The sequence below is a fragment of the Brachyhypopomus gauderio genome, chromosome 3 (assembly GCF_052324685.1).
Source record: "Brachyhypopomus gauderio isolate BG-103 chromosome 3, BGAUD_0.2, whole genome shotgun sequence".
Classification (NCBI taxonomy): Eukaryota; Metazoa; Chordata; class Actinopteri; order Gymnotiformes; family Hypopomidae; genus Brachyhypopomus; species Brachyhypopomus gauderio.
The window spans coordinates 13925624-13939164 of record NC_135213.1 but is presented as its reverse complement, the minus strand read 5'-3'; the positions used below and the strand labels follow the sequence as shown (position 1 = coordinate 13939164).

The 13541-nt window shown below is 44.5% G+C and overlaps 1 long non-coding RNA gene across 1 annotated transcript; it reads left to right on the top strand.

The window, feature by feature from the left end:
- The first annotated feature begins 10480 nt into the window (after nt 1-10480).
- LOC143510365 (uncharacterized) lies at nt 10481-11718 on the top strand. The gene is made up of 2 exons (XR_013129959.1): nt 10481-10709; nt 11226-11718. It is a non-coding gene; the product is annotated as an uncharacterized LOC143510365 (long non-coding RNA).
- The last annotated feature ends 1823 nt before the right edge of the window (nt 11719-13541 follow it).

The window sequence follows — 13541 nt, the reverse complement described above, 5'->3', positions numbered from 1 at the left end:
ATTCATTACATACTTACTTCCTCTTGGTAACATTATCCACTCCTTCGACATCAACTATCACTTTTATGCGGATGACACACAGCTGTATCTGGATCTCCACCCTTCTGACTCTTTCCCTCCTACCACACTGCTGTCCTGCATCCAGGAGATAACTCACTGGTTAAGCAATAACTTCCTCAAACTAAATCCTACTAAAACTGAGTTCATGATCATCGGCACCAAGTCTGCCATCTCTGCGCTCTCCAACTGTAGTCTATCTGTTGATAATATCCAGGTTGCCCAGTCTTCTGTTGTGTGAAACCTTGGCGTTTCATTCGAATCCTCTCTCACTTTCATCCCACACATAAATTCTATCCATAAATCTGCTTTTTTCCATCTCCGCAAAATTGCCAGGCTCCGCCCCATACTTTCACTAAAAGATGCCGAAACCCTGGTACATGCATTCATTACTTCCAGACTAGATTACTGTAACTCCCTGCTTTATGGTCTACCTGCTAAATCACTTTGCCCCCTACAACAGATACAAAACTGCAGCCAGAGTTCTAATGTCCACAAAGAAATCTGCTCACATCACTCCTATCCTCCATCAGTTACACTGGCTTCCTATCTCTGAACGCATCCACTATAACAGGGGTCTCCAACCTTTTTGAAACTGGGAGCTACTTCTTGGATACCAATTATTGTGGAGGGCTACCCGAAGAGTTGTTGAGTGGGGGGGGTGGCGAACGAAAGTTGCGTGTGCGAGTGTCAATTGCTAAGCGGGAAGACCGCTAGCAACCGCGGACAATCTATAATAGTGGCAAAAACATGACATGGGTGACCCCTGGTTTATTCAATATTGACGGCAGCCTAACTTTTTGATTGACAGGTAATTGAGCAATAGAACACGAGAGGGAGTGTGTTATCGTGAATATATGTACATGCCGTTACTTGACAACGAGTCCGCGGAGTGATACAGAGAGAATACCGTGCTGTTATCACACATATCTGCAGGGTTAGAACACTTCTCAACCAGTCGGATTGTGAACTAACTGTTGTAAAATTGGCGAATAATTATTTAGTGTTAGAAGGGGAGGGACAACTGTGAATTTTGATTGGACATAAATTTAAGTAGATTTCTCGATGGGACCAATTAGGTTTACAAATTTATATGTAATTCATTGGCCCTTTGGCGAGCTACTCGGAAAGGGGTGGCGAGCTACTGGTAGCTCGCGAGCGAAGTGTTGGAGACCCCTGCACTATAAAATCCTACTCCTAACATTCAAATCTCTGCATGGTCTTGCACCCTCCTATCTCTCCAACCTTCTCCACCTTCATATCTCATCACGTCAGCTCAGGTCCTCTAACCTAGGTTTGCTCTCCGTCCCACGCCACAGACTCTCTACTATGGGTGGCAGATCATTCAGTGTTGCTGCCCCCACCCTCTGGAATTCATTACCTCCCTCTATTCATTCCTCTGACTCTCTCTCTACTTTCAAAACTCAACTCAAGACTTTCCACTTTTCTCAATATTTTCGGTCTTTCTAAGCCCTGTATTTTTCCCCTTTCATTTGTGTACAGCGACCTTGGGTTTGTGAAAGGCGCTATATAAAATAAACATATTATTATTATTATAAAAGACAGAAAAATAGAAAGATGAATCGATCCAGAGATCTCCGTTACACACACTCAAGAGCGTCTGCAAGAGAAAGCTGCCCCCCACTCACAGACCATAGTTCTTATATTATTTTGCTACATGATTACATCATACTTCCATGACATGAGTTAAGCATGTTAGGTCTCATTGGTGGCCCACGTGAGGTGAGGTAATGGGGTGAGGTATCACCCCCATCACTCCTTCCCTGCCACGGTACGTCAGATGCACCATTAAGATGCAGCTCATCCTTATCTACAAACCAGAGACCTTCAGGGCTGTCTGCCTTCATCTCACAAGGAGTGCCTTCACACAATTTACTACATTATTACTAGAGAGAGTGCCTACACAGAGGCGGTCTTTGCATAGAGGCGTTGCTAGGCAATTGCCTTGGGCCCCTCCCACTGTAGGGCCCCCTTGTCTAGCTAAAGCCAGGTTCACATTGCACGACTTCTCGGTCGTCAGGTTTTTGTGCCGTTCGCACTACACGACTGGTTGTGCTGTAATCGCGAGTCTTTCAGTTGTTGTGGCTTTCACACTACATGACTGATCGGCGGCGCGGGCTCACGAATTAAACGACTGGGGAATCGTCGACTCATCTGGCTGCCGTCCAAAAACACGAGAACACGAAAACGAAACTCTCGCGAGAACCAGCAACACCACGTAGAAGAAAAAAACAATGTACATGTACTCCACATTTTCGTTACTATTTTTTTTATCGTTTAACCACTCCATAGTCCCAAATTTCCAGAATTATTTAATCTCTCCGTTGCAGTGAACATAGATATAGTCAATCGCACTATTTCTCCAGTGCTGTCACTGTTCTGGCCAGTCCAGTAAATCTGCTGGCAGTTTAGCTACCCTTACATACGGGTCCAAGCCACGCTCATCTTGAAACAATAGTGGACGAAATTCCGCCTTTAGACCCAGAAGCAGAGATTCTGTTGCTGTTATGGAGAGACATTTTGAGGGTGCATAAAGTTCGAAGGCAGATAAATGGCCCGCATGATGCAGCCTATGCGCAAAAGCTAGATTTGGGCTGTGTGATAGTCGGTGACGTGTGCCTAGGTAGCGTCCATAGACCACGAGATGTCACTAGCATGAAAACGTTTGTTCTTGAGAATGGCAGGCCAACTCACTTTCAGCCATGTGAGAATCACCTACTGGTTAAAGAAAAAGTAGTCTCGCAAAATTCGCATCAGCCTCTCAGTCAAAACCATGTTGCAGGATACCTAAACAGTGCTGTAGAGCACGGCGAGGAGTTAGGCTCTACAGTATTCAGTCAGACCAAAGACGATAATAAAATTGCTCGCTCCATGGAGGACCAGGTGTTTCTCAGCATGATGGAAAACGAATTCTTTCAAGATTCCACGAACAGTTGGGTAGCCCCACTGCCATTTCGCAAACCACGAGTGCACCTACCCAATAACCGACAATATGCCTTGAGTCGCTTCAGGTCTCTACGCCGTACCCTTGACAGACGCCCGGAGATGAAATCTCACTTCGTAGAATTCATGCAAAAAGTGCTAGAGAGCAACCATGCAGAACCCGCACCTCCAGTGCAGGAAGGCAAGGAGTACTGGTATTTGCCGTCGTTCGGAGTATATCACCCACATAAACCCAGATACGCGTGGTCTTCGACTCCAGTGCTCAGTTTGATGGGGTGTCTCTCAATGATGTGCTGCTGTCCGGCCCTGACATGAACAATAGCCTGTTGGGTGTGCTCATGAGATTCAGGAAGAACCCAGTGGCCTTCACAGCCGACATCCAACAGATGTTCCACTGTTTTCTAGTACGAGAAGATTGTAGAGATGTTTTGTGTTTCCTATGGCATCAAGACGACTTGAATAAAGAGGCTGTCGATTACAGAATGAGGGTGCATGTGTTCGGAAACAGCCCATCGCCTGCTGTAGCAATTTTCGGACTGAGGCGAGCTGCTCAACAATCAGAAAAGGAATATGGGGCAGATGTACGTCGCCTGGTGGAAAGAGAGTTCTATATGGACGATGTATTGAAGTCTGTTCCTACTGTGGAGGAAGCTGTTGATCTCCTAAGGAGAACTCAGGAGATGTTAGCAGCCTCAAACCTCAGACTCCACAAAGTGGCTTCCAACAAGGTGGAGGTGCTGGACGCACTCCCAACAGAGGACAGGGCGAAAGATCTTCAAAATCTCAACCTGCTCGTGGACGAGCTACCAGTCCAACGAAGCCTTGGAATAAGGTGGAGTATCATGTCAGACCTCCTCACATTTCATGTGCCTGAAAATGAAAAACCGTACACACGGAGAGGGGTGCTGTCGGTAGTCAACAGCATCTTTGACCCACTGGGCATCCTATCCCCAGTGACCATTCAGGGCCGACTCTTGCTGAGAGAGCTCTCCGTGCAGATCAATGACTGGGATTCGGTCTTACCTGAACACATGAGGGCAAAATGGATAGAGTGGCAAAATTCATTACAGCACCTCAGAGATATCCAGGTATCCCGCACATATTCCACCAACCCCCCGACAGAGCTCAATACAGAGAACTATGTGTGTTCTCGGATGCCTCAGTTAAGGCTATTGCCGCTGTCGCATATCTCAAGGTTATCAACAGTGGGGAATCAGAAGTTGGGTTTGTGCTTGGTAAAGCTAGACTCGCTCCTCAACCTGAACTCACCGTTCCCAGGCTGGAGTTGTGCGCAGCAGTGATGGCTGTTGAAATTGCAGACGTAAAAGAGGAGATAGACATAAAACTCGATGCAGTAAACTTCTATACGGACAGCAGGGTGGTTTTGGGTTATATCCATAACCAGTCAAAACGTTTCTATGTCTATGTGAATAACAGAGTGCAGCGCATTAGGCAGTCGTCTGATCCTGAGCAGTGGCATTACGTGTCAACAAACCAAAACCCTGCCGATCATGGTTCACACTCAGTCTCTGCTTCCAGTCTCAGTAACACCACATGGATTAAAGGACCTTCTTTCCTCCACGACCCATCGCAGCAGCCACCAGAACGACCGTTCAGGTTCAAGCTCGTTGATCCAGAGACCGATGTCGAGGTACGTCCTGAGGTGAAACCCCTGTCCACTCATATTTCCGAGAGCTATTTGAGCTCGACACGATGGGGACGATTCTCGGAATGGAAATCACTGGTCAGAGCCATAGCACGTCTCCGCCACATAGTACATTGTTTTGCCAACCCAAGTGATGAAGTAGGTTGTTCTGGTTGGCATATCTGCAAGAGAAGCCTTTCATCAGATGCGCTGAAAGGGGCCGAGGACCTCATCATCAGGAGTGTACAACAGGAGTGTACAACGCGAAGCGTATTCAGAGGAAATCAAGCGCATCAAGGAGAAGCGCGATCTTTCTCCACAAAGCCCACTCATAAAGATGAACCCTATCCTTGACAGTAAGGATCTGCTCCGGATCGGCGGATGCATTAAACACTCCGGCCTTGACCTGAAAGAAACTAATCCTGTTATCATTCCTGGCAGCCACTGTGTCGCAACCCTTCTTGTAAGACACCACCACATAAAAATCCATCACCAAGGAAGGCATTTTACTGAAGGCGCTGTCAGAGCAAGCGGACTGTGGCTGATTGGAGCAAAGCGATGTATAGGTAAAGTACTCAGTGGTTGTGTCACCTGCAAGAGACTCAGAGGTAGAGTACAGGAACAGAAAATGTGTGACCTTCCAAGAGATCGGCTTCAAGCCGAGCCCCCATTCTCCTATGTGGGCATGGACTTGTTCGGCCCATGGGAAGTGTCCACAAGGCGCACCAGAGGAGGCCAAGCGAATGCCAAGAGGTGGGCAGTATTGTTTACCTGCCTATGTACTAGGGCAGTTCACATAGAGGTGGTCGAAGAGATGAGCTCTTCAAGTTTTATAAACGCATTAAGGCGTTTTTTCGCACTACGTGGTCCAGCAAAGCAACTGCGTTCAGATAGTGGTAGCAACTTCATCGGTGCTTGCAGAGAATTGGGAATAAACACACCAGAGAAAAAAAGGATAGACGTATATTTGCAGGATCAGAATTGCACGTGGCTCTTCAACCCACCTCATTCATCTCATATGGGTGGAGTGTGGGAGAGGATGATAGGAGTGGTCCGGCGCATATTAGATTCCATGTTGATGCGGGTTGCTCGAGTTCGACTCACTCACGAAGTCCTAACCACACTTCTGGCAGAAGTCACTGCCATTATCAACACGCGGCCTCTAGTGCCCGTATCATCCGACCCGGAGCATCCTTACATCCTCACACCTTCCATGCTGCTGACACAAAAGGCCTGCCTGCCTCCTCCCCAGCACGGTGATCTAGGTCAAGGGGAAGTGCTGAAGTATCAGTGGAAGCGTGTACAGCTTCTGGCCGAAGAATTCTGGGGTAGGTGGCGTAAAGAGTATCTCGTCACCTTGCAATTTCGACAGAAATGGCAACAGGAAAGAAAAGACATAAAGGATGGCGACGTGGTCCTCCTTAAAGAGAAACAAGTGAGAAGAAACGAGTGGCCTATGGGTGTTGTGGTGAAGGGTGTGCCTAGTAAAGATGGACTTATAAGGAAAGCAGAGATAAAGGTTGTGCAGCAAGGCGCAGTAAAGATTTTCTACAGGCCCATCTCTGATCTGGTCCTCCTATTCTCCCCAGTATAGTTAGTCGTGGTATCTTACAGATACCAGGCGGGGAGTGTTCTGGCCAGTCCAGTAAATCTGCTGGCAGTTTAGCTACCCTTACATACGGGTCCAGGAAGTGTCTCCCATCTTATAGCAGAGAAGAGAAGCATGTACAGCCGATGCATTCCGCTCTTACTGCTTGTTCATCAGGCATTCCCTGTGAGTGTTAGTATTTTATTGATTGTTGATGTATGATTTAAACCTTATGTTTATGTGACATATTTGTTTTGCTTGTGATTGTAGTTTTACACCTTTCATTCGATAAAGGATTTTCAACACTACGTCGGGGTTCCGAGGATCATTGAATGAGGGTGTTTAGCTAACTGGATAGCTGGAAGCTACGTTCGGCGAGGCCAGTACAGTCACAATAACTTAAACACAGTGTTGTAGTAAAGTTGTATGAAGCTAGACGCTGCTGTTGACTCACAGTCGCCGACTGGGCTACATATTAAACATGCTAGATATTAAACATGCTAGATATCTGCCGGTCGTCTGCGATGAGTCGGCGACCACTCGGCGAGCGTCTTTCAGCAGTTCACGCTACACGACTGAGCCGAGCGCCGAGTGATCCCCGATTTGCCTCCGACCACAGTTTCTGTCGGCGATCTACAAAAACAGTCGGCGACTGAAAAACCAGCCTAAAATCGTGTAGTGTGAACCTGAACTTATTTCTCGCATATTAATGTTGATGAGCCCCCAAATTGCTAAGTCCGCCACTGTGCCTACAAGCATGTAAGGCATACAATGATCAACGTGTACTAGGCCTAACATATGTTCAATATATACCTTAATAACGTGATTTCCATTCTACTCACTACTAAGTACATATGTGTATATTGATGAAGTTTACAGTAAGACAATATATCAATTTTTCACCAACAGAACACACACACACACAAATGTTCTTAGATTTAGCTTTTTAGGCAATAAAAATGGAAAATTTTATATTTGTTTCTATTTACAGCAACAACACATTTTGTACAAATTTACTATTATTTATTTATATGAACGGCTTAAAAATCTATGACATGTTACATCGTTCAACGTATTGCCATTATTGCATAATGCCCACATATGTGGACACTTGGTTTATGAGGTAAAAATCCTTAGATGTTAATGTGAAAACTAACTAGAGATGTGCATTTCCTGAAGGAAATACATAGTGCTTGAAAAGAGATGCAAGTCTCTGTGTGTGTGTGTGTGTGTGCATGTAGTGTATATGGTGTATGCTCCATCTGCTCTATCTGCCCCATTTGCCCCTCTGCTCCATCTGCCCCATACGGCCCTCTACTCTATCTGCCCCTCTGCTCCATCTACCCCTCTGCCCCCTTTGCCCCATCTGCTCTATCTGCCCCATTTGCCTCTCACCCTCATCTGCCCCTCTTCTCCATCTGCCCCTCTGCTCCATCTGCCCCTCTGCTCCATCTACCCCTCTGCTCCATCTGCCCCATTTTCCCCATCTGGCCCTCTGCTCCATCTGCCCCTCTGCTCTAGCTGACCCTCTGCTCCATCTGACCCTCTGCTCCATCTGCCCCATCTGCATGTATGTATGTGTGTGTGTGTGTCTGTGTGCTGTATGTGTTTGACTGTGTGTAGTGGGTATGAGAGAGATGCATGTGTGTGCGCGTGCGTGTGTGGGGGAGGGGGAGAGACATTCAAAAATAACTGACACTCTGTCTCTGCCACTCTGAGTGGAGAAGCCTTGTTTTATGTGATTTGCACCCTCCGAACAAACGGTCGTAGTTCGGGACCCATTTAACCTATCGCTTCACCGAAGAGATTGTTTGAGAGAGGACCCCTTGCTGATGATTTTGATATATTTTTGTGTGGTTTGACCCTAAAATGACTGATTTATGACAAGTTAAAAACACACAAAAATCTCAACAAAGCTGATTCTGATATATTTATATGGGGGCCAATGGGGCAGTTTTCTGTGTCTGGTGCCAAACAAATGCTCATAACTCTAAAACGAATTGATCAAATGATTAGATATCTCGGCAAGCTAGAAAGGACAAGTTTCTCTCCCATTTAAAATTCAAATGGAGCTTCTAGGTCAAGGTGTAAGGATTTTACAGCAGTTTATCCAAGAACGTTTTGATTATTATAGGGCTACCCCTCTGCTCCATTTGCCCCTCTGTTCCATCTGCTCCTCTGCCCCTCTGCTCCATCTGCCCTTTTGCCCCTCTGCTCCATTGCCCCATCAGCCAATCTGTTCCATCTGCCCCTCTGCTCCATCTGCCCTTTTGCCCCATCTGCCCCTCTGCTCCATCTGCCCCTCTGCCCCATCCGCTCCATCAGCCCCATCTGCATATACATCTGCATATGCAGATGGGGCTGATGGAGCGGATGGGGCAGAGGGGCAGATGGAGCAGAGGGGCAGATGGGGCAAAAGGGCAGATGGAGCAGAGGGGCAGATGGAACAGATTGGCTGATGGGGCAATGGAGCAGAGGGGCAAAAGGGCAGATGGAGCAGAGGGGCAGAGGAGCAGATGGAACAGAGGGGCAAATGGAGCAGAGGGGTAGAGCAGCAGAGGGGGCAGATGGAGCAGAGGGGCAGATATAGCAGAGGGGCAGATTGAGCAGACTCCACACACACACACACACACACACACACACACACACACACACCTACCTCACACACACTCACACCTACCTCTCTCTCACACACACACACACACACACACACACACACACACACACACACACACACACACACACACACACACCTACCTCACACACACACACACACACACCTACCTCACACACACAGACTTGCATCTCTTTTCAAGCACTATGTATTTCCTTCAGGAAATGCATGTCTAGTTTTTTATGCCAGCTCACACTCTAACTGGCAGTGATGACTTGAAATTCCGAACATTCCACCATTAATTTTAAATAGGGCAAGTTAAAAGGACAAGTTAAAAGGACAAGTTTCTCTCCCTTTTAAAATTTAAATGGAGCTTCTAGGTCAAGGTGTAAGTATTTTACAGCAGTTTATCCAATAACGTTTTGATCATTTTTTTATGCCAGCTCACACTCTAACTGGCAGTGATGATTTGAAATTCTGAACATTTCACCATTCATTTAATAGGGCCATTTTTCATTTTTAAACTCAATTCTATTAAAATCTATAACTCTAATCGACTCCAAAAACGGATAGCACACCACACAGAGCTGAGACCTTCAAAACGCAGTTCGAACGGAGTCTGTACGTTAAGCGGTTCGGGCCGCATTAATTGCAGAAATTTGGAGAAAAGGAATTAACAATATAGGGCTTTTCAAGCCCTATAACAATACCTTGCAGCAAAACTTTTCTTTGTGTATGTTAAAATAAGTCTGACGTTAGCATTGTATACATAGTTAGCTAGCTAGTCGGACTTATAAATATCTATCTAGCTAGCTGGTTATTTGTTTTACCATAGTTCATGGAGCTTCCAACTGTCTAAATGCGTTGATATCGTGAAAAAATAAACATGGAACGGACCCTACTGACAGCCATTCACAATTCACATCCAGAAGTCAATCCTGTCTGGGTCCCTCCCACGACTGTCAAAAATCAAACGATCTGCTCCGCGAGCAGGAGCTTAATCGCAAGCAGAAAGGGTGTGACAAATTTTCCTCGCGCAAGCAACTCTCTCCTCGTGCGCGAGAGTAGTTTTGCTCGCGCAGGGAAGCTCTCTCCGCGTGCGCGAGAGCATTTTTGCTCGCGCGAATAAGCACTTTTCCTCGCGCGAAATGATTTTCCGCGCTCGCGATTATTGACTTGGATTTGACGTCATAGATTTTATCGCTTTCAGTGTGAACGCACAGCGCGCGAGGCCGGAGGAAAATGACGTAATCGCGGTGGCTCCGCCCGTGCGCGACGGCCTCGCGCGCTGTCGTGCACCTCTCGAATCAAATATAAACCAAGCTTAAACAAGGCTTAAGCCTAGCTTTAGCTGACTATGCTCTTTTCCCCGCACAAGCCGTCGCGGCTCATGGTTTAAACCAGTGTTTCTCAACCTTTTTTCAGTTGTGGCACCTTTTATATGCATGCAAAATTTTAAGGCACCCCAGTTTACAATGCCCTAAAAACACAGGCTTGCCAACTTTTGAAGATCGTTTGGATTGAGATTTGAACCTGGAGGAGGTGGCGAGTGTATTGTTTACGTGAGAGTTGGCAACCCTGAAAACATCCTCTCTGCAACCACGCCACACATGGAATTTCTCACGCTTGAATATTATTTATTTATTTATTAAATAATCTAATCCATCGGTTGTATATTATCAGAGCCGTAGAAAGAGAGAGTTGCGACACTCCCATAGACTCCTATTGTAATTCAGGAATGCGGAAGTAAACGTGCCATGGGGAGACCAATAGTTCCAAACATGCTATAGTTCCAGCATTGAACTGCGTATATTTGAAGCATTTCCGCGGCTGTTTTTCTGGTAAGTTAATGAATTATTCATCGTTTCCTATATAATCCTCCATATATGTGATTAGTATTACTGTTATAGTTAAGTGGTCACTTGTTGTTAGTTTATTTCTGCATTTTAAATGCCGTTAGCTTAAATTACACTTCGCTAGCATTAGCTATGCTATTAAAAGCAGGAATCGCTTAGCGGTGCATTAGCCTCAGAGTATTCAGTCATTAGGATAATTGTTAAATTCAGTAATACCTATATAGATTTGATCATATTGTAATTAATGGTAACTATCTGAAGTAGAAAAGATGGTTGGATTGTAATGAAGTTACTCTTTGGTTGATTAATTAATTAGCTAGTGTTTCAGTGACAGGTGATAAAACCAGCTGCTTGTACATGGATGACCACTATTTATACAGGATGCAACAATCAACAGCTCTATATCTCAACACAATTTAGTAACACTTTTTTTTTAATTTAATTACGTATGATGCTTAGGATTGTCATTACCATCATAACATTTAAAATGTTTTTTTTTAGGCCAGTGGTGTGATGACCAGACCAGTGGAGCATCAGTGGAGTGGTTTTATGTGATCTTTTTTAGTGTCATCCCCTCTTGAAAAGCCACCAAATCTTGCAACGGGCCAATCAAAGCTTCACAGGAAGAGAGCTTCTCCCTCTCCTCTATATCTGGAGGAATTGTAAACGTCTGTCCACGGACAAGGGCACTTCTCAAGTTCTTAACTAGATGTGGGACATCTGGCATAAAGTATAGCCTTCTGTCTGGTTTTGCTGGATGTGGAATAGATGTTTTATTATGGTCCACTCCGAAAGCCTTCCACATTGCCCGATTAGGGCTGCCCATGTCAGTGGTGATATTAATAACATGTAGCCCTATGGAGTCTGCTCTGTGAATAATGTCTAAAATGAGTGGTTTATAAACTGCCCCATCAGTGGAGTTACCACTGTAGTGGTAAGCCACTACTTGTTTCCAGCGTGTTGTGCTCCCTGTCAACATAAAAACACATGCATGCGTTGCTTCTCCTGTGTGGCCAGGTAAAGTCACATCCCCATAAAGCTTTCCTGTTCCCAGGTGCAGTTCCACGCTTGGTGTGATTGACATCTCATCAAGAGTCGGCACACATTCCTTCTCCATCTCATTTAGGCTATCTACCTTCAGCTTAAGCATGTCAAACACTTCCCCCAATATTCCTGTATCTGTAGAAGTATATCTGTAGAAGTTCTGTAGAAGTTTGATGTGAAACGAAAATGTTAGGGATGAATTAATTTATGTATTTAATAATGTTATTTTAGTGTTGTAATGTGGCTAATGAATTAATTTATGTATTTAATGAGGTTTTTTTTTGTGTTGTAATGTGGCTAATGAATTAATTTATGTATTTAATGATGTTATTTTAGTGTTGTAGTGTAGACTACAGAATAAATCTATGTATTAAATGTTAAATGTGTTTTTAGTGTTGTTTTATGGACTAAATAAATCTATGCCTGAACCTTTAATAGTGCAGGCTGCTTCAACAGGCTATTTGTAACTCTAGTTTTGTTCAAAGATACTATAAAAATTATATCAATAAATATTTATTGAAAGTTGATATAAATATTAAGTTGATAAAAAGCAGATTAAGTGTTATATCGCCGGTGGATGGCGCCAGAGCTAGCGAGCTAGTAACGTATTGAATCACATCTGTGGTTCTGAGGTAAATAAACTGGATATTTTTTTTCGTCGTGAGATATCGGAAGTGTGGCGTGAGAGCGTGTGAAAACGGTCAAATGCGTGTTGGCAACCCTGTATGTTGTAATATTTGCCAGAAATACGGTAACCGCAGATGTCTTTCCCGTTTAAAACCATTCAGTGTTCGTGTTTGATTGGAACTATACGGTCCTCCATGAACCACGTGACCTCTGAGCGGCGAGATCACAGAGTGTCGCAACTCTCTCTTTCTACGGCTCTGGTATATTATAACAGGTTGAACCAATCAGAATATAGATCGCGCTGTTGCTTGGTAGACTAGCCAGCCCGCTCTCCAACCACACACACACACACACACACACACACACAGCCGCTACACTAACCATCGCGACAGATTCCAATCCCCCCCGCCTGAAAAAAAGCTCACGCCCACCAAACTTGAGAGATCTGGTAATATGAAATAAATTTGAATGATTTTAAAGCGTATAATAACTTCAATTTTTGAAACTATCGTTTTTTTTTATTTCACATCAGAATATTTTGACGGCACCCCCGATGAAGACAGCCGCGTCACCCTGGTTGAGAAACGCTGGTTTAAACGACTCCTCGCCATCACAATATTGTTATACTGTGCATCAATAAAAACTTCAATACTTTTTCCACGTTTGAATATTCTCAGTCTGTGTGTAGGTACATTTGTCAGCTTTGCCTTAAATTTATATTAAAACTTTTCAAGAAATAGAGTTCTATTAGTAATGGCAATTTAATTACGGGGGCATATTGAAATGAAATACAAACATATCATCTTTTTTCTGCATTTACATAACATGTATTTTTTTATCATTGGGTTTTAGGTTTAAGTTCGAAAACATGCATTTCTATTTCTTTACCTAATACATCACTTTAAGCCAGTATCAATAGTTTGGCTGTCATCATTCATGCACAAATCAAGCCTTGAATATATCTCTGGCTTCAAAAACATGACTATCAAGATGCCCCCTCATTATGTTTTACTGCCCCCCCAAGCAAAGCAGTCCAGAACCGGGGCTGCTTGCTCCTCTGAAGTGTTAGAAAAGCTTGACTGCATAGATCGGTTAAAGGTTCCTGATCAAACTGCTGCTGTGCTTATTAAGGAAAATCATGTTATA